At 39.8% G+C, this 21,239-nt stretch overlaps 1 protein-coding gene and 1 long non-coding RNA gene across 3 annotated transcripts in view; one reads left to right on the forward strand and one right to left on the reverse strand.

Moving 5' to 3' along the window:
* Nucleotides 1-1,480, reverse strand: part of LOC6737975 (CUGBP Elav-like family member 4) — a 263,089-nt gene extending 261,609 nt beyond the window's left edge. Inside the window, exon 1 of the mRNA XM_016169627.3 lies at nucleotides 1,089-1,480. The gene's annotated coding sequence lies outside the window, so the exon portion shown is untranslated. The remainder of the gene's footprint in view (nucleotides 1-1,088) is intronic.
* A 16,264-nt stretch (nucleotides 1,481-17,744) lies between these two features.
* On the forward strand, nucleotides 17,745-19,503 carry LOC27208942. 2 transcript variants are annotated; one of them, XR_001601111.3, is made up of 4 exons: nucleotides 17,745-17,923; nucleotides 17,978-18,348; nucleotides 18,541-18,678; nucleotides 18,742-19,503. It is a non-coding gene; the product is annotated as an uncharacterized LOC27208942 (long non-coding RNA). The 2 variants fall into 2 exon arrangements; XR_006541711.1 differs by having other exon boundaries at nucleotides 17,745-18,348.
* Nucleotides 19,504-21,239: the final 1,736 nt, after the last annotated feature.

Consider the following 21,239-nt stretch of genomic DNA (forward strand, 5'->3'; position numbering starts at 1 on the left):
GAAATATATTGAGAACATTGTAGGAAAATGTTTTCAAGCACCAAAATTAAGGAAAAATGTCAGATGCAAGCCTTGTCTCCAAATCAAGCCCTAGATGCCAGACATTTGTGGTTGGCCAGCTAGGTTTCTTTAGCAGTCACAGGAAAATCTGGTCTATTACGTTTGTGACCCAACATTTTTGCATCCTCATGGCATGGGAAATGGAAAATTGTTACTGAAAATCGCAGACTCCTCCAGACCCAGGCATCCGTTTGCAAATGTTTCAAGTTTAAAATGAGCGTGTAATTAGAAATGTAAAGAGGGTAATGAGGAGGAGGGCAGGCCGGGGAAAACGGAAAGTGGAGTCGAGTCAGCTGCCGAGCAAAAGTCACTGCTGCGTCTCGTCCCCAGGAAATGTCCCACGCAAACGAAGAAAATGGCGAATAAAATTGAAATAAAGTGGTGCAAATGCAAAAACGTGCACACAACTGTTCAGCTCACCTCGCCGCAAAAGTGCAGCAAGCACCTCAAACGGGTGGAAGGAGGTTGAAGTTTCTGTGCCCCCCAACAATGAGTAGCATAAAAAGTTATGTATAAAAATCTTTCGCTATTTTTTGCTTGCACTTCCGTTACAAGGCGAACCGAATTTGCATGTGACATTTGTGGTCGGGTTTTTGTTGATGGATGAGGGTCGACAGATATCTTTGCATCAGCAAAGTTGGCTGATAAAGCCATGAACGACGTTGTGTACGTGTGTTTAAATTAGAAAAAATGTTGATGTATTTACCAAGGAAAATGCAATGGTATCTTAATTACAATTTTTGATATGTCTTGATAATAATCAGAGTACATTAAAAGATCGCTGCATGAAAGATTAATATTAAGTCTCTTGGGCGTTGAAATAAACTACAGAAATACTGTGCAAATTTTCTGAGAAAGTCGTTTGATTAATGTGGGGTAGAAAAGTAAAAGAGAAAAGTATATCAAAATATTACAATTTGAATATGTAAAGCATCTTCTTATTCAATGAAACTATTGACTTAAATCATTTTAATAATTCATACTTTCAAAAATAATTGTTTATCAAAAGTGTTTATTTTTTTACTTACCACTTTGTAACGCCCAATTAAGCTGTAAGCGCTGTAATAGCCAAACATTCGAAAACACGACGCAAAGTATTTGTTGTTTAATTTGCTGTATAATTCAATTTGTTTTCACGGTTAGCATATGTGATATTTACTCTGCATATTTATTCAATAATAAATATAAATTTGTATTTCATAATTTTTTTTTCACCTAACAGTGTTTGCTGGTATTTAATGATCTGGCGCACCTCCTGGTCTACACGGTTTTATTACACATTGCATTAGGCACTACATTAATTCCTGATGTTTTTGTTGTATTTTTTAATTTCGCTTACGCTGTTTGCAGAATTAATTTATAAAATATTTAAAGAACGACGCGCCGCAAGCTTTTATTTTTGGTTATTTCTGTTTGTGTTGTTTTTTTTCTCCATGAATTATTGATGGCGTTTGTTTTGTATTTTGTTATTCATTTATTACTTTTGATAATATTTTTTGCAGACGCTGTAAAACATAAATGCACAGTGATGTTTAAAGAGGGTGTGAGGGGGCGTGTTACAAATCCATATGAGGGCGCGTAACGGCGAGGCGATAATAAACATGCACAAACACAATAAATTTTACATTATAAACAGCAAGAGCAACAAAATGTACAATTAGCAACAGCGAAAACATAAATTTCGGTTAAGAGTTTAAACGCGAAACAGCAAAATCGCGTATACGCCATGTGAACGCGTGATAATTATGGCTTTTGGGCACGCAGTGTAGGCCACAGAAGATATCTTGAAAATTTTGTGTATATTTTTTACATCACATTCCCGACCTGCTGCAAAATGAGCGCTGAAAGCGAAATGTGTTTTCCAGCAAGGACATGGACGACGCGAGGTGGCAAGGTCTGTCAATAGCTAAAGTTGGCTGACGAAGCCAAAAACAAAACACTGGCTGCGAAGAAGCCAAGCGCAGCCTTTCTGGCAGCTGGAAAAACACATATATGTACACGTCTATGTGGGCGCAGTCTGGGCTAGTAAAAGGCAAGCGCGGAGCAAAAGGACTCTGGCTGTAGCGACAAAAAGGAAATCAAGCCAAAAGCTGAGAAAAAAGCGCAAGCAAAACAAAGTCGAGCGGATGATGAGACCTGACTGGCCCAGAAGAAAATGAAGAGAGAAAAGCGGCGAAAATCCAGAGGCAAGTGATACAAAAAGGATACTCCTCACCCATTTAATGGCGAAGTGTTCATTTCGGGGCAAAGTACATCATCCTTTCTAGGTGAATACTATGAGTAACAGTCATTTATTGGCGCGGTGTCTATTAAGGATACTTGGGGTGTATATCTAGCTTGCGGAGAAAAGCCGGAGCCAGATGGCAAAAAAAAGGATACTTCTGATTCTCTGTTATTTATTAATAAGAATTCTATATTTTATATTGCACATTTTTTAGCGGAAAAGCACCAAGAATAAATACATTTCTAGGTGGATACTATTGTCACTTGCCTTGAGCAACTAAAGCGGACAATGATGTGACAATGAACAATTATGGGTCAGTTATTGGCCATCTTTGGCCATTGTGATTCTCTTCATTTTTCGAGATATCCCCCCTTTTAATGTGATTTATTGATTGGAGGTCAAACTTTATACGTCCCACTACCTCGGGGCATATATGTATATGCCATAAAAAAAGGCAGAGAAAACGTATTTGTCATGCCTTCCACTCAGTTATCTTTCCATCTTCTTTGGCCCTTATTCCTCTGCCTGTTTAGCCATTTTCCATGATGACTTGGCTTGTGTACGCCCGACTAGGTTTTTGCTATTTACACACGCCTACATGGCAGGGGGCCCATTCTCAGCCTTCAGAGGCCATAATATCTTCGCCCCGCCAGAATGGCTGCGTCGTCTGTTTTATAATTTTCACAGACGTCGCCCCCATCACAAGACCCCCCCACTTTCAAGTGCCCTGGGTTGACACTCGCACATTCAAACACTTCATAAAAAAAGCCGCGCTTGTGCCCATTATTTATGTATATTTTCACCTACATTTATTTTATTTATGGAAGGCAAAACGAATGGAGACAGTGAAACTAAAAGGGAACGCTGTGAGTTAAGATGAGCCAAAAAGCCTAAGGGAGAAACATCGAAAACACCAGATGAGAATGGAAGAGGATATCTTTAACATAAAAAAGGTAGGACTTTGCCGGCATAAAAAACAGGCGCTATTAATCAGATGCTCAATTTAAAGGCAAATTTAAAAAGCTACGAAAAGCTAGTGTTTATACGGTTTTTTGTTGAATATTTAAATAATTTTCACACTATTTTTTGTGTGCAAATAAATCTGTTTAAATAAATCATATTAATTAAATTATAACAAATAAATCGAAAGAACAACGCAAATAGAGAAAGAGAAACTAGTTTTAATTGTATCCACTTAAATCAGCCAGTAAAGCTCTCGTTGCTGAATTTATCAATTAAATATTTTTTCTGCTCTTGTGAACCCAACGCCAAGAACGCAATAAACATTAAGTTTGTATGTTTGTTTGTGTCATAATAAGCATATTTAATAGAAGCTGTGCCTCCACTGCTGCGCAGCCATGATGCATTTGCATATATGTCGGGGCATAAATATATAGAACGCAATTTATATATGCATCTAGTTAAAGTTTTTCCTCTTTTTGGTTATGCCAGCGGGCGGGGAAGGGTGTTGACTTGACAGGCGGCGGGGGAGGGGCTGGGGTCAGAGGGCACGTTCGGATGAAGCCTGCACTTGTCACGCCTTGTCTTCTTCTCATTCACCATGTCTATGTGTGCGCGTGTATGTGTGTGTGACTGTACGGGTGTGTGTGTGGGAGGCGTTATTTGCATGGGGGCGTGCGTGTGTGTGCGGTTTGGCCTCGTTGAAAATGCAAAACAAAAACACAAAAATGAGCAAGCGAGATAAATAAAAAGGACAACAGTGGAAAAAAAGGACGAGACTTAGAAGGCAATGCCCGTGGCTTTCTGGGTCTGTCCATAAGTGTCTGTGTTTGTGCATGTTTACTTCTGTGTATGGATTTGACGACATTTGCTATATTGTAAGGACCAAAACAAGCTTAGATCACACTACTGTGGAGCAATTTAAACAGAGAGAATCCTCTCAAAGGCCCTGGCAATTGTGGCACCATTAAGTTTTGTAACACAGCTCAAACGCTTCTTTACAATTCGTTTTATTCTTTACATGTGGGTACAATTTTGGTATTTTTAAAGTTTTCGCCTTTACTCAACTACTATTTTTGCCAATTTTCTATTACTCGTCAAAATAAAGTTATATAATTTTTACAGCTACCCACTTAAAGGCCACAAGAATGGGAGAAAAAAATTATTTATAATAATCGTCACGAATCTTTTCATCCGTGCGCTTCTGCCATCAAAGTTAGTAAAAGTCAACGGATCTCGAGGAGTTTTAAAGTACTCATAAAAAGAGAGTTCAGAGCTGGGGAACTTGAACTGGGTATTGTAACAAAATAAAGCGTAGAAAATAAAGGTTGGAAATAATCAATAATGAAATGAAGGAGTTTGCCGAAACTTTGGCAATAAGTGGTTTTGGGCTTGACTTCCCTCGGGCAGACTCCGTAGGTTTTGCTTAATTTTGATGCCTTACTTAAATACCAGGCAAAAGTTGGTATAGCAACAGATGCAGCCTGCGATTAAGCTCAACTTTTTGTGAATATTTCTGTCGCTTAAATATTACATTATCCTGCCTAAGCCCGCCACTCCTTCTTAACCACAACGGGGTAATGAACTCAATGCGCGAGAGGCAGTCAGAGGCTGGAACCACAAGCTAAAGGGGGCAAACTAAAATATTTTAGAAAAATACGTTTCAGATTATACGAATTTTTTGTACACTTTCTGCTAGACTGAAGTCAAATGTTACACTCTTCTCGATTGTTACAAACTATCCTTTATAACAGGGAATTTTAATTTGAAGGCACAATTTCCATTCCGAAGGTCAGTTCAATTCATTAGCCTCAACTTTTGATTTCAGCATATCCTTAATAATCCTTATTCCATCAGCTTGGTTAGGGTATAAACAACAGGCCGCCGCCTGTAGCGATTGGCTGCACAAATGGAGCGTTTCAAGCCGGCAGCTGCAGCTGCTGTATCGAAAAACAAGCCCCTTTGCACGTGTACGTGGCTCTGTGTTCTGTGGGTGTCAACAATTGCACAGCTGGGCACACATAGCACACTCAGACACACACACACACACACACATACGGCCACAGAAACTAAGATGCTGGCCAAGGAAGCTGCGGAAGTGGAAGAAATAATGGCTGTAGCGCCTGGGAGAATCAGCAGTTGCCGCACTCACACATATTTAACTTATTGTGAGTCCATGGGTGGACAACTTTAAAAGGTTCAGTGTGGACAGGAAGAAAGGACCTCGGAAGTAGACAGGACCATAGGTCAGTGTATAAAATGTAATCAACATTTTTATGGGACGCCAACTCTTAACTTCAATTCAAGCACACTGTGCGTATGAGTAATGTCTGTTTAACAGGTGGGAGTTCGATTGGAAAAGTAATCGCCTGCAATGCTTGGAAAGTGTTTCGCTGAACATAGTAAAACTATTTTAACGTTTTGTGTCTGCTTAAATTGTCTGAATTTATAGCGGTCAATTTGAGCAGACATATAAGCTGCGCCAAATTGCTTAGTTAGCTGAAGAAAAGAAAACTAAATCTCTTTAAGGATGGCAGTACAGAGTGGATGGCTTTGGCAACTTGATTTATATGACTATGCTTCACGAATGTATCCACTAACAATAAAAATCGTATAAAGTTTTAATGTAATTTAAACGTGCGGCAAAGCAAACTAAGAAGTAGCAGGACAACACAGTCAAGACAAAACAGAAAACATGAATTAACTTTAATTTTAAATTATTGTCCAGGACGAAGATGGCAATCAAAGCAGACACGCTATCAATTTGAAAAATGTTTTAAAAAGCTTTTGCGAATCAGCATTATTAAAATGAGTTGGTAATTAATTGCATTTTCCGAAATACTTTTGCTTTCCACCAACGAGATGTTGTCGAATTTTTGAAGCACAACTTTCACTGGAATCACAAACACTGGGGCCGAAGGGTGGTGGCTTTTGCAGGGGCTTTAATTCTCTTTGACGCTCGTCAAAGTTACGGGCCAAAATGTATCAACACCCGACTCGTCGGTTGGATGGCCAAAACAAGCGGTGCAGGATCTGGACCGAAAGAGGAGAAAGATGACGCCGACGATGACGAGGGCGATGGCGATGACGATGACGAAAACTCGTAGCACAAACACGGAGGAGGCGACAACAAGGACGACGCGGTGGGTGAACGACGATAAATGTTTACAAAGCGGCTACTGCCACACAACTGAAGCGACAGGATGCAATAGCTGGCAATGCCAGGCGGCTGCGGAACGAATGGAAATGGAGCAGTCAAAACACGACTTCGGCTTTTCCGAAGGACTCTTTTTGGGATGGCCGACGGTGGTGGTCGCAGTGTGGGTGGGGTTTTTGGATTGGGTGGTGGTGGGGTTTTTGTTTTTGCTTCGGGAAAGTGAATTCGCCGGTCGAAGTTTGGGTTGCCTGACTGCCTTCCTCCTACCTTTTTTTTTTTGGTTTTGGGGTTGGTCGTGGGGAATTCGCTTTAACGGGCTAACTAACCTACCGCAAAAACTGACTCTAGAACTTGTAAACATAAAGATAAGAAAATAGCCAAATGAATTATTCAAACTTGCACGAATGTAGTCAGGCCTGACTGCTCGTGCTGCTGGCGCCTGCGCCAGGACCTCACACATGTAGTGGTCCTAGGACGACAAGGCCTAGACTAGAAAATAGGCCTAAGCGAATCAACATTAAGCAGGAGTGCAGCCCACACACGCCGCTTGAGACGCTGCCAAAAAGGACGAAGGAGTAGGCGATAGTGGGTGGTGGTTGGTGGATGGGTGGCTGGGTGTTTTGAGTGGGTGGTGGAGCAGAAAAGCTGATGCAGCGCGAGCGAAAGTTTAGAGAACTGTGCGGAGTATGCAAAACCAAAACAAAGCCAAATTAGATGGCAAAATCAAAACCAAATGCACACGAGTCTCTTTGTAATTGCCCCGTCGATTCTCTTTCTCTGCAAAACTCTCTCTTTTGTGACATTTTACGCCTGTGTGGGTGAGAGTTCGCAGTTCAAAGTTATTAGTAAGGCAATACTTAGAAACGGAAGGACTTCCTAATTAATACATGGGCAGAGCAAAGCAAATGTTGACTTGTAATTGAAATACCAAGCTGCAAAGTGAGTCACAATTGATTAATGGCCTGACCGCCAAGAAAATACCATCTAGATATAAGAATTACACGATCTTTAGGTCCATAATTAAATTAATATGCCTTGCACTGCACGGAAGCCAAATAGAATCGCATGAAAGGTGATAATTACCATTGAAACAACACCGTTCCCATCCCGTGACTTTGAACTGAAGAAGCTCTATATTTACCAAAATTCCCCTCCTCGGCGAACTAGCATGCAATCTATAGTATAAGCAAAATGAAAGGAGTGAAAGTAATTTCTATAAAAAAGCAACACTTTCTAAACCCGACTAAGAAAAGAAACGTCGACATCACGAGGCGATGGGTAAACAAGGTTTTCGTGTGACATTTTTATAAATTACTCAAGTTGAGTGCCCTTGAGCAATTTCTGAAAATAAACTAGCCATCCACAAGTGTAAGTCAAACAAGAACAAAAACATTGGTGTAAATGCCCTGAATTTAAAGTGCTTTATGGTACACGAGCGTCGTTAAAATTTAAATTTGATGTGGCCAATTTTGAGCTCTTATGGAAGAAATAATATGACCATTTATAGTCAGACAATTTCTCAGCCTTAATTTGTATAAATAGCCTTTCCTGTTCACAACTCCTGCTGAAATGTGACTACCTTTATTCGCATTTCTTGTCAAATTATGTCCTTAACAATTGAGTAAAAAGTCCCAGACGAGCCGAGTGGTTAGCTTAGACATTTTGTAAAAGCGGGCGACAGGTGAGAATCGTGACTAGCATATGAAACAAACAGTGCCTGCGCAAACATAAATACAAACATCAGCCGTGAATTCATACAAAACGACATGAAAACTCAGTTGAATACGTATCTGTTGAGTGGAGGGGAAAATTCGCTATATATAAAGATATTTTTGTCAGAGTCATCTCCGGAAAGTCACTAATAACGATTTTTCAATAAATTCCAGTCCTCCAAAGCGTGCTGACCTTTCAGTTTCTATTTTATCCCTCTTGACTACTTTCTTTCTCCGTTCTTTGCCTTCTTAAATATAGTTATTATGTTGGTTTCTGTATTGTGTTCTACTTCAGTTTCACTTTCACTTTTTATGGCTTTATTTTCGGTCTTGCCTTTTGGAGTCTTGAAAACATTAAGAGATAAAAAGTAGAGAAAAGTAAAAATATGCTAAGTTGGTAATTTGTAACAGAAAGTAACTACAAAAATCAGATTAAAATTTATAACGTTTAATTTTCAGACAGTTTTCACTTGAAAGGAGTTCATAAAAAAAGGTTTACTTTAACAACCAGACTAGTAAACATACCATAAAACACAAACTATTGTCAGTAACTACACTCTTTAATTTAATTTAACAAATCTGTTGCACTTTTTGTCAGGTTGTTGGTTACAAAAATCCAAACCCAAAAACGATCAAAAAAGTGCCACAGGACGACGCAGGAAAAGAGTTTATCTGCGCTGAGCAAGCAAAATAATTTCCGATTTTTGCAGTAAGTCAGACACAGACTAATTAACGAAGTGAAACATGAGGAATGCGTTGCATTTCCTTGCTCAGGAAATAATCAAATATGCCTAATGCTGCCAACTAATGGCCCAAAATGGGTGAGTACGTGAAATTGGCAAGAGTCGCGCGTCCTTCTAGGCCATATATTTTAGCTAATCCCTGAGATATGCAGCCAAAAGCTCTTAAAAGTGCGGAGTACTTTTTAGAGCTCTTAGACTTTTCAAGGCTTACATCTGCTGTGGATAGGTTCCGCTTAATTATCCCGTCGTCGCTAGAAACCAATTACCACTCCTCATCCTCGCTCTCTCTCTCTCTGTGTCGGTTACATATTTAAGATCCTGGGCATCCTCTTGGGGCTGTCTCATAGTTGATCGTTTTGGGCCTATTAGCCTTAATGGGACCATCATGCTTGACTACCAAAAACTCCACCATATATGTACACATTTTCAGCGAGACTGGCAGACATTTTTCAGATGTCCGACTTGCGCTGACCTTTGGTCCTGCAATTTTTTGCACGTCTTTGCAGTTTTCAATTATTTATGGCTTGTGGACGCCTTTGCATTAAAATTGCCCAAGCAGGCTTAACCAAGTCCATGACCACGTCCAGGCTGAAACGGGTCTAGCGACCAAATTGCCGTACAAAAATATTACCTCCATTGCATATGACTCACTCCCGGTGCCGTTTTGCTTTGGTCCGGCTTCAGTTCGTTCACATAACCTGCGAAAATTGCTTTATTCCATGGCAATATCGAAGTGAGAAAAAATTTAGAAATATCCTTTGCAGAGCGAGAACATAGAGGTCCTTTGGTCTGGTATGACTAAATTAGCATGTAAATGTTTTTCAGCTGACTACAGGTATAAGTTAGTAATGGCAGTTTGATGTTTGGTAGGCACGTTATTGAAAATTGCTTTAAATCATGTGAGTATCAAGCTTAAAGTGATTGTAGAATAGGACAGGACAAGCTGATTTGTATTGATAGTACTTTAAATACTTTAAAATAGAGAGTACAAAATAATTTTTAGATCACTGAGTAATTTTTAACTTTTAAAGATCTCAAAAAGTTCCCAATTAGTGTCCATTTAAAGTTTACCTAATATGTTTTTCTAACTATGCTTTGTGTGATAACTTCCACGACTTGGTGGGGAGAATCAGAATCGGTTGGCCACAAAATGCCAGGAAATAAATTATTTCAAGATTCAATTATTGCTAATAGCATAGCCCAAATGGAAATCAATTCAATTCACTTGACAGGCAGACACAGCAGCACTCAGGGAGGACCTCAGCGGATAGGAATAAGTTCAAGCCTCGTCGCCTTCTCTCTAAATATATTTATATATGTATGTATATAGATAGGTGTGCACACATACGAGTACATATATCCTGTGTCGCCATACATATATATAAATCGCATGTGTGACGATTTGAGCTAATGCATAATTGATTGTAAGGTATCGACAAGACGATATCAGCTCGCAAATTGCTATGTGGGCCAAAGGAAATGTAGGGGGGTGTTTTTATTAGCTTAATATTTAAGGGATAGGCTTTAAAATATATTATACCACTGCTTAAAGTGTTACATTAAATTGTGGTAATAAAAGAAGATTGTTTATCCTATAAATAAGAAATATATAATGTGTAGAAATATATATATAATGTAAATATATAATGTAAAAAGGATTCTATCTTGGCCAAACCATGGATGGTAATTAGTAGAGCATATATGCAGTATCGTTAAATTAGTTCGTCTAAATGCATTTTGCATGGAAATAACCGGGAAGTTGGTGCGGGCAGGGATACCTCTAAGAGCATTTAATCCAGTGCTCTACCCAGACTCGCAAACATGTCCAGTTCTTTTCCGCTTTGCTTGTTTCTGCAGTTGACGGGCATGCAAACCCATAACTTTTGTCAACTGCAGCCGTAACTCCCCGCCATGTCCCACGTCCCACGTCGCAGACCCCACATCCCACATCCACATCCCGTTCCCAAGGACCAAGGACCAAAAAACCACTCCCCCTAAGCAACCACAAAATATGCTCGGCGCAGGGAAAATTTCATTTTTCTTCTGGTTTAGTTTACTGCAACTCGTCGTCGGAGTTCTCTGCGTGGGCAGGGTAAAGAATGGGTATAGGAGATAAGTTTTTGCGGCCCAGAACCGGAGAACTGGAGGACTGGAGGCAACTTAACGTGTTGCAGCCGAGTGAGAAGCGATGCCGGCGCAACGAAATTAAGAATTAGTATTCATGCCCCACAGTGTCATTTCCGCGAATGCGTGCGGGCGCAGAAGACTGGCAAAAAAAAGAACAGAAATGGAAAAAAGAAAAACTTTTTGCAAGCATTTCTTGATGGGAATGGCGTGAGACAGAAGAGCACAGGCGATTGATATGCATACTATCAAAGAAATGAGGTGGCTGGGTGGTAAGTTCAAAATGTGTGGCAGGAATTCGTGTTAATGTGTGTGTGTGTTTGCTTGGCGGAGGGTTTATTGCTCAACTTTTCATATAAATCCTTAATTATGACATTATTTTGCATATTATAAAGTTGCCAGCCCCCTTTAAGCCCCGCTCGGAAGATGAGTGCCGAAGCATTGATGGTCGGAGGCTAGGATCCTGCTCCCTTCGTATCCTGCCGTCCACAGAATATGTGCAATAGAGTCCGATGCCACAACGAATTTCACATACTACAAATTTTGCAGCTCGTGCTGCGAGTGTCAAGCGGACAGAATTAAGCCTCAAATGGTGGATCTGTGCGAGCAGAAGGACTCAGATTCGGTTGCAGGGCCAGAGCGGCGAGGGGTAACAGGTCGCCAATAGTCAGGCAGTTTGAAATATTTTGTATTTTATGCCAGCAAAATTCCGTTGGCCAAGTGCCAAGTTTGCCACCAATGCTGCAACAACCGTCTGTGCATCAGCATCAGCACCACCAGCCAGGCATCATCCTCTGCACGGCGGTGTAGGTGGTGCTGGAGGTGCTGGTGGTGCTGCTGGTGATGTTGGCGATGTTGGCGATGCTGGTGATGCTGGTGGAGCAGGGGAGCACCACCGACCACAGGCGAACGGGGCAGGGATTTTCGATTTTAGGCTTAACACGGCCGAGCGAAAAGTTCAACTCGTTGAACAGGCAGCCTAGGCATTGTCCTCGTCCTGGTTGACATTAAAACTGATGCAAATATGCGCTCCAGGACATCGTCGAGAGTGCCGGCTTTTATTCGTTTGCCTTGTCTGCCTCGGCTTTTTTAGCTGGATCCCAAACCAGCTGGCTGGCTGGCTGACTGGCAAATTTTTGTGGCTTGACGCCCAATGTGAGAGAAAGGACACGCCAGCAGGGGACTTTCGGAAATATGAAAAATATTGACTATAAAGCGACAAGTTAACACATAATAATTTAAGTGTGAGCATTTTTTACCAATTCGGTAACGAGCTAATAAAGCGCTCATGTTACAGTTATGTTTGGTATTAATTTTTTTATACATTTAAATTATAGGAAAAATATATATATATCCTGCTGGCAAACAAACGACAAAATATTTACATATTTTACCATTTCAAATAGTCCCATCTCGAATATCCTTTAAGCGCCTACATATCTTTCACGTATTCCCTGAGCTTCACTTGAACTTCCAAGCTTTGTCTGTGTTTCAATTTATTTTCCCCGCATGAGTCCTGCGCCTCTGCGTACGCTAGACATACTTGCTTAGCCGGCTAAGCTTTAAAGTTAATCCAAAACTTTTGACCTTGAATGTGGGTGGTGATGTGTGGTATGATGTTGGGTGTCCAACTAAATGGTACGTCTAGTGCTACCGATTTTTCGGGCATTCCCTTCAGTGGCACACGACCAGACGCATGGTAAGTTTGTTCTTTTACCAGTTTAGGCTTACAGACTTTAAACAAAAGATAACCCTGACGGCGGCCACGCCTACGAAATGGGGCCAGGCTCGACCGCCCACTCCCACACATTTACAGTTGGCTTAAGCAAACAATAGTGGAAATTTGAAATTGTAAATATTTGCACTCCGTTTCCGAGAGTCAAGCTCGGTCGGGGCACTTTGGTGTCCAGGGGAGCGGTGAGGCTGTGGGGCTCGCGCGGAAAATGGGGGCGTGGCAGCCGCAGATGGAAAGCCAGGGGGCCTTTGCCTTTTGCATCTATGTTTAACTAAAGTTTCGTGCGCTTGTGCAAATAGCACAAGGATTCGCCTTCGTCCTTTCGCCTGCCTGGTCGTTGTGGACCTTGCCCAAAGCGGATTACAATCATAAGCGAAAATTAATGAATTTCTTACCAGCATCTTAGTTGGGCAAAATGTGCTCATAAGGAGCAGCCTCAGCCAAATTTGCGGCAAGCTGAAATATGTACCTTCCCGAAAAGTCAAAAGTGGCTACGAAGTTAAATGTTGTCGACACAACGCTTTCACGTGGTGGCAAAATTCTTTCAGACGCCACGTGGTAATTAATTAGACAAGTCATTTGTCAATATTATCTGCGACTTTTATAAATGGCTGATAATTTTACCCTGGGTATTTCCAAATAAATAACAAAGATTGTGAGCTCAGTCGGCGCTAAAATAAATTTTGGTTTCCAAAATGCGTGCATAAACTGACAAATAATCCCAAGTGCAATTATAACAATAGAATAAATTTTATATAATCACATAAGCGGATACATTGAGAAAAGTTCATGGGAAAGAGCTAAGTTAAATTAGGTAAACAGCCACAATATAAAATAAATGCCAAATAATGCATAGGACGACCACCATGCAATGTCAGAAAATGCAACAAATAACTAAAGTTTAAACAAAAGCAATTACTGCTCATTAAATGAGCAGTAGGAACCATCTGAGCTTCCTCATTAAAATGATAAACACTGATGCTACTTTCTGGCCAAGATCTTACCACATAAAGCTCACATTTGTGGTCAATGTAACAGCAGGGAGGGCACGTTGTCTATCTTGGCTGTATTCCAACTAGAGGCAACAACTTTAAGTCATCTGCAAGGGCTATTATCCTTTCTGCCCAGTGTTTTATTTGTTCCTGCAGCCCTTGGATTTCAACAAGCTAGGGTTTTCACACTTGAGTACACAACATATCAAATTGTTAGCACACATAAATGTTGTTGATGGGAAGTTGGCACAATTTGTTACTTGGTAACTACTTAATTGCAACGATTAGTAAAACTATTAATAACATTCTCAATATCAGGAGCATTAAAGAAAATAAAAATGATGAACTTTTCAGAACCCTTGTTACCTCATTTTTAATCTTACAAGGATCATCACCTCATCCTTCCACTTTCCATTTTTTAATCTCAAGCGGGAAATGATGAACCAAATGGCCTTCTAAAAGCTCGAGAATATTGAGAAACATGAGATGCATTGGCACACACACACACACCCGGGCATGAGATTCAATCGATATGCAATTTTCCTAAATATCATGTAGATAGGTAGAATGCCGTATGCCGCTTAAAAATCTAAAATGCAAAAATCGTTTATTTGCTCAAGAGCCGTTAAAATGTACAAATGGGCATCGTCGTGGGAGCCCGAGCCAAGTGGGGAGTGAAATGAAGTGGGAAAAGAGTCGGACTCGGCCAACTCAAACATGGCCATTTGTTGCAGGTTCAATTTCAGAAGATTGCATACGTAGAAAGCGGCACAAAGATGAAGAAGTTGTTGTTGATATTTGGACGTGCAGTCGAGCGCAAAGAAGAACACAGACCTCTCCAACCATTTTGGATGGGACCCCTTTCTCTCTGCAGACAGACGGACGTATGTAGAGCTCACATACAAAAATTATAAGGATATGTGCTACGTGTAGTCAATAAATAAAACAGTTGTGCAGTTCTGCTACCAAAATAAGAAGAACCGCCAGACAGGAGCGGACTCCTATGAAAAAGAAGCCATTTTAAGATGATTCGTTGGTAACAACAATTACAAAACAACACGGATTAGACTTCGATATTTACAAAATCTTACTAAAATAATAACTTTTGCAGGATCTTAAAAAGGCAAAGGCCCCTTGAAAGCCCCTGGATGCAGCCAATTCCGCACCTGGCATCAAAAGTAGCAAAGGCAGCAGCAGGATTCCCAGAAAATGGCAAAGTAGAAGGCTGGGAGCGAACACGTTCGATTTAATACAAATGTGCACCGGTGTGGGAGGAGTTCAGAAAGCAAGGGTGCACTGGGCTCTGGGTGGGATTTATGTCGAACGACGTTTTAAGTCTTCGTCGCCAGCAACAGCTGTTCCACAGACTGGGCTCCCAATTCTATATAGTGCCTGTTTAGATAGGGGCACTTCTGCTTATGCAGTTGCAACAGCTGCGCTTACAAATGCGCAGCCATAAAGTCATTGCATCTGCTTGGCCAGCATATTTGAAATAATTCTTTCTAAGCTCATCTGGTTATCTAATTTCGAAGTGACTGGGTAAATAACTCAGCATATGAAACTGCTGCAAACTTCTTTAAGCTCTGCCGGTCATTGACTTTTGCTCTTTTGATCACTGAAATTCCCTTACGAGATAAGGCCGCAAATATGATTTATACCTTGTGAGCCCGAACTGGCATTCCAAAAGCAGAACGATAACAGTTATGGGCAGTGGTCGAAAAAGTTGTTGCTTACTTCAAGGTGGACATTTTGGAAACCGAAGGATTACGAGTACTAAAACCGAGTTGCAACTGTTAAATTGCCGGCAATTCAAAGGATGCGAGCAAATTTGTGGCTTCTGCTGACTGAATTGCCATTTTAAGACAGACACCCACACACGTGGATGCCTATTTCCGGTTGAAAGTTTGTGGGAGTAAGAGGCAAGACACATTAAGTTTGCCATTAAATTCAAAATACGTGGGAAACGCATATGGGAAGTGCAACAGCTGCATATTGTTTGATAAATAAATAGTAAAAATACACATACTCACGCAGAGCACCTAAATCACGCACATTCGTGTACACTTAGAGAAATGTCTTGGAAGCAATAAAGGATCTCAAATAGGAGTAAACAGAATTGAAATAATTATTAAGGTAAGTAACCAAGTAATCAGCTTTTTATAATGCATTTTTATTATTTAATCACTATTTGTTCAACAAATGTATACTTCTTTATGCCTTTTGCATAGCTGCACTATTTTTTTTCACTGTAAGTAAGTATGTACGTACATATGCCACGCTTTTATCTCCTTCAGATGCACAAAATTCCATTGCAATGCTTTTGGTGCAAGCTGTTGGCCGTGATGTTGGTAAGATACGGAAAAGCGGGTGAAAGCAATGGAAAAATCGTAGAAAAGTTGGGAGACCGAATTGATTTTGGATTCCTACCACTCACTTTTACAGTTTCAGAACACAAAATGTTGATATTTATTGTTGTTTGATTGACTGGCTTAAAGTGTGTGTCACAAATGCACTTCCCCACTCTCAGGTCTGAAAAATAGTTTCACTAAGCACAACTATTACACAGTTTTCAAATTGTAACGACAATGATAAATAAATGTTAACAATGTGCAAATTGTTTAAATTTGCCACAAACAACGTGAGGAGTTAAAAACAAAGACAGCACATTTACGACCACAATAACAATTGCATTATCACATGTTGAAGTTTCACAAGATGGTTCCTCCTTAAATGTACATACATATAGAATTCTGTGTGAGCAAAAAACTTGTACGTTAAGTTTCGCAGTTGGTGGGTTTAACTTGTTTTTGCGTTGTGTTGTTGGCTGTTATTGTTATTGCCGTTCATGGTGCAAGAATTATAGTTACTAGTAGAGTAAAAGGGTATGCTAGATAATATGGATAATACATAACTAGTAATATGTAGAGGAAGCGTTCCCTGACCATATAAAGTAAATATATATCTGTCAGTCCGTATCTCTGTATGTCTGTTCGTCTGTCCATATATCTCGTCGAGATCTCGAGAACTATATAATCTAGAAAGTTGCGAAGAAGCATGCCGATTCGAGATATATATGCATTGATTATATATATGTTTTGATTTTTGTATATATGTATGTATTATTATTTCTCACGATATGCCAAAAATAAATTTTTATAGTTTTTATCAATGGATTAGTTCCTCTTTAAAATTTCTTTGTAAAATTAGCTATTGGTTTGAATAGGGTTTTTAACTACAAATATAATAGCTGAACTACCTTCCTTGCCATCAAAAAATTTGCGCGTAAATAACTTTGCCAAGTTAAACGAAGGCAAATTAATTATGCAAGTCTTGGCAAAAAAAATGTCGGCTATAACTGCTTACACTTGGCTAGTCGTCCCGGTTGAAATACTACGTGTCCTTTTGTTCGACTACATTTCTTCCTTTTTTCTTGGCCGTCGCACAAAAGGATAATTTAATATTCACGTCGCCTAACCTGGGTAAATTGTTGAATCATGAAATAAATAAGAAGGCAGGAATGTGAAAAAGTTGCCTGGCATAAATAAATGTAAGTGCAATGCTTGCGGGCTTCTTTGCAAACCGGCTTTTATTGTTCAAGTTATTGCAACTGAATTAATATCAGCCACACAACTCCATTGTTGTTATATTTTTAATGTGCCTCTGTCTGCAGTTGAATGGCACGCATGCACCTTCAGTCCATGTGAATATGGGGAAAATAAAAGCAAACAAAAAGCAAACTACCCACAATAACACTTAATTATTGAAATGCAAATGCAAGGACGGTTAAGAGCGGAGTCGGACTCAGAAGTCCGCCAACTTTTCATGGGGAGTCAACTTATCATAAGGAGAGGTGCCACAACAATATGAATGGCTGGGCTGCCAAAGAAAACCCGACCATTGCGGCCATTGCTATAATTTAAGTTCAAATTGCTCAGGACTTTGAAGGCAAAAAGTATTAATGGTGAGCATATATCAACTTTACTTTCGTTTAACATTACATCCTATATGGAAAAACCCTTCTTAAAAATGTAGGTTAAGGACCTCTCAAATGTACACATGCACGCTCATTGTTGCAAGATGAATTGCTATAATTTTCATAAAATGTTCAATAGTATACTTATAGACTTACAGTGAATCCATGGAAATCCTGATGTCCGAGGAACTTAATGTGCTGTACGCAAATGTCAAATACTAAGCTGTCATCGTCGGCGGTCGTGTATGTCTTCCTCCTCCACCTGATGTCCTTTTTCTAGGACTTTAGCTTTTGCAGATTCCGCACACGTGCGTGTACCTTTGCTGCCAGGTTAATGTCCTCAAACGGACATGTCCACCCAGGTCCCTAGGGTAGCCAAACCAGTTAGCCAGCTGCCTCACATTCTTTTTTTTTTAATTGAGAGAGATAGGAGACGGCCGGAGGAGCACCAGATTGGAATATGGGGATAATTACACTTCCGAATCTGCAGCATCCTGCCTACAACTGCATCCTGCAATTGTCGGCCGAAGGTGTTGACATGAAATTAAAATTAATTGAGAATTCCGTGCACATAGCAACGCAATCGTGTCGTCCAGCAACTTAAAGTCGGAAGTCAGCAAGTCGAAAAAGCCATTAACTGATGGCCAACGTACTCCATGGATAAAGAGGTAAAAGGGACACTTAGCCAGTAGATATATGCTGCCTGGTGTTCGTATTTCGTCTATCAATAGCCGACTATAACTTAAATCTTATTATTCTAAGTAATAATTTTTAAATTATTATATTATAAAATATTATAAAGCATTGCTTCACCTGTAAAAACTGTGTATAATCTACATATTTTTCATCTCACGTTCCAGCCGTTGGATATTTCAAGCCATCCCTTTCACCTCGTTTCCAGATTCAACATCAACTAGGACAACTCTTCAATGAACTTCGACCCTAAGCAGCACTGTTGGACAATATACATTTTTAGGGCTACAAAACATAAAATAATTGTAAGTAAAATGTAAAATGGCATTCAATCCATCACTGTTTATAATACTTATATATTTGCGTAGACTTTGCGATATCGATTTCTATAGGCAAAGAAATAGATAAGCTCATGCTCATTAACCTGCCAAATCAAATTTTAAACTTCCCAGCTCAAAAGGCCCACTTGACCAATCTACAAAGGAAAGCTTTCAAAGATCCCTTTCATTGCTCCCCGGGCCACATCCAAGCCGGCTAATTTCCGAAGACTGGATGCTGTGTGCTTGGCCTTGTGCTTATGCAAACCGAAATCGGCTTGCCAAGCATTACAATCAATTATGCATTGGCTTAAATCATCGCATATGTGATTTACATGCACACACACACCCAAGGCAGTCCTAGCCCGAGAACGAACACATCCACATCCTCATCCACCCAATCGGAGACATTGCGAATCAACGGAAGGCATCGGGGCCACTGGGTCCTGAATTTTGTCCCCGGCTGGTATACAGACCCCTCTTCATCCTTTGGCCAACGCGCTACGTATGCAACTCAAGTGAATTAAATTGGTTTCCAGCTGGTCTGTGCTATTAGTTGTAATTGATTCTTGAAATAATTTATTTTATGGCTTTTTGTCGCCAACCGCCTCCGGCTGACGATTGCCTTCACTTAACGATCCTTGGAGTGGAGTTGAAAGTTCGGCAAATTGCACATAATCGGGATTTCCTGTCAATTTCAATGGCTTAAATTAATTTGAATGGATTTAGCGCGCTGGCTCTGATTTTCTTATTGGAGGATTGGAGATAACGAAATACTTAGAATAAAATTATCAAAAATATAATTGTTTAATATTTATCTAAGTGTTACTAATAATTCAAGTAAACAGGACAACAAAAGTAGTTGCCACAAGTAAGCTTTAAAAATAAGATGTATTGCGTGCGTTTTTTAGTGTGTTCTATAGAAATTTTTTTGACACATATTCGAATATTTCGAATTTTACTAGACTGCTAAACAACACTGAACTATTGTTGATTGGTTATGTTATTTAAGATAATGGCTCTATTAAGTTATCTTACGATTTCCCTATTACACAGCTCAGTATCTATTCTGCTGAGTGTATTTACGGGTTGGACCCTGATGGCTGCTGCATTATGTATTCGCCACTCTACAGTCATTTGCACCATTCCAAATTCTTGGCGCTGGCATTATTAAAAATTCGCCTCCTGCATAAGCGACTGCTTTTCAGTGGCAAATGGTCGACGTCGAACCCTGACTGCTTCCATTCTGTTGCTATTCCTGCTCATTGCTAATTCCACGAAATCGAACCATCATAAAAGCTTGATGCTCCCTTTTCTCTCTCTCTGTTGGCATATTTTTAAGTTTTTCAAGCCGCTCCAAAGCCACTTTCTTGCCGTTTTGGCGGTTTCTACCACTATATCGCTACATAGCAGCTGCATCGTTAGACGACAACGAGGCTGGCAATGTGGGTGCGACCGAGGCTAAGGGTGGAAGTGCCAATGATGGGTCCTGTGTTGGGGCTGAAATTTATTTATAAGACTGCTGTGTTCATGAATATTTTGTTTTCCGCCGGCCACTACCAATTCCTTTCCTCTTGAAGTCCTTCCTCTATTTTTCTTCCGCTCAGCTTCGGTCGCCTTATTTTTATAGTTTTGGTTTAGTTTGCTGGGAGCACTTAAGACTTATAAAAATCACAATGTGCCACTACAATATTTGCTACAAGTCGTGGCTCAGGCAGTTATTAATTTAAATGTAAGAAATATGCAGCAATTTCTAGAGATTCCTTTAGCCAAAATAACTATAGTGAAAATATGTAATAGTAGTAAACTTTTTTTCGCTAATGTTAAATTAATTTCGTGAAAATTCAACACTTTGTATCTGAAAACGGCAACGTGGCCAATAGCTTGATTCTAGCATTCCTATTTTTCGGTCTGCTGGTTCAAAATTTCAATTTGTGTTAACTAGTCGACTCAGTCATTCTGTCCCCTCCCACTGCAGTACTGTGGCAAACCCTTTTCCTGTCCGGGCAGCAGACTGCCACGCCAAAGTTATCCTTTCACCATTGCACTGTGGTTTTTTATGCGTTTTTTTTGGCAGAAATTCGAAATGATGACCTATCTTCACCAAATTTGGTTTGTGTTACTCTTTACTTCCCCCAAGATGATTCACAAAGTTTCAAGTGATTTGGTCAACTTTCATATAGCTGCCATATAAACGATCTGGCCGATATGCCATAAAAATATTTACATTACCAAAAAAAAAAATTTGTATCTATTTTTAATTATATTATATTATGATATTATATACAGAAAATCAAATAAAATAAAATCATATTAAGATGTATATGATGGTCCAAAACAGTTTGTCATGAAATTTAAAAATAAATTTATCATATGTCATTGTTATGCTATTATACTTACAACCTATAATCTATTGCAACCTGGCAAATGTTTCCTTATGTAATCAAAGAAGGACTTAACTTTTTTATTTATCAGTGAAATACAACATTCATTTAAATTATTCTGACCAATTTTTTTAAATATATGCTGCCTAACTGCATCCTCAGAGC

Source organism: Drosophila simulans, chromosome 3L, assembly GCF_016746395.2.
Source record: "Drosophila simulans strain w501 chromosome 3L, Prin_Dsim_3.1, whole genome shotgun sequence".
Taxonomy (NCBI): Eukaryota; Metazoa; Arthropoda; class Insecta; order Diptera; family Drosophilidae; genus Drosophila; species Drosophila simulans.